The sequence below is a fragment of the Myotis davidii genome, unplaced genomic scaffold (assembly GCF_000327345.1).
Source record: "Myotis davidii unplaced genomic scaffold, ASM32734v1 scaffold1331, whole genome shotgun sequence".
Classification (NCBI taxonomy): Eukaryota; Metazoa; Chordata; class Mammalia; order Chiroptera; family Vespertilionidae; genus Myotis; species Myotis davidii.
Window position 1 is genome coordinate 364,805 of NW_006282666.1, and position 1,217 is coordinate 366,021.

Sequence of the window (1,217 nt, forward strand, 5' to 3'; positions counted from 1 at the left end):
ATAGAGAGGGCTAAAAGGCATAACTCAACTTTGATGGCTTGGTTCTTATTGAATAGAGAAGACTCCGATGCACATAATTATTATTATTGGGAGATTCCACAGCATTATGTATTTACTAATTCTTTGGGGACAAAACCCCGAAAGGGTGGGAATAAAGTGTTAGGTAGACTGTTCACTGTGAGCTTTAGAGAACCAGAACAATATTACCATAGACCTTTGTTTCTGCATGTAAAAAGTGCGATAAGTTTTGAGGATCTGTGAACTGTAGAAGGTGTAACTTATGATACATTTCATGAAGTTGCTAAACACCGAGGATTATTACTTGACGACACTATTTGGAAAGATACGATTGACAATACAATCATCTTTAATATGCCCAAACAACTAAGGCAACTTTTTGCATATATATGTGTGTTTGGATGTCCTTCTGCTGCAGACAAATTATGGGATGAGAATAAATCTCATTTTACTAACGATTTCTGTTGGAAATTACACCAAAGAGAAGGTGCCTGTGTAAACTGTGAAACGTATGCCCTTAATGAAATTCAGGAGGTATTCACATTGCATGGAATGAAATGTTCACATTTTAAACTTCCAGACTATTCTTTATTAATGAATGCAAATACATGTGATCAATTATACAAGCAACAACGGGTAGAGGTTTTGATAAATTCTCTGAATGATGAACAGTTGGCAGCCTTTCAGACTATAACTTCAGCCATCGAAGATCAAACTGTACATCCCAAATGTTTTTTCTTGGATGGTCCAGGTGGTAGTGGAAAAACGTATCTGTATAAAGCTTTAACACATTATATTAGAGGTCGTGGTGGTACTGTTTTACTCACAGCATCTATAGAAATTGCTGCAAATTTACTTCTTGGTGGAAGAACCTTTCATTCCCAATAGAAATTATCAATTCTATTAAATGAAACTTCAATTTCTAGACTCGATATAAAGAGCGAAGTTGCTAAAATCATTAAAAAGGCCCAAGTTGTCTCTTACAACAAATATGAGATCAGAAGAATCTGCTTATAATGGATGGTTAGTAAAACTTGGAGATGGCAAACTTGATAGCAGTTTTCATTTAGAAATGGATATTATTGAAATCCCTCATGAAATTATTTGTAAAGGATCCATTATTGAAGCCACCTTTGGAAATACTATATCTATAGATAATATCAAAAAAATATCTAAACGTGCAATTCTTTGTCCAAACA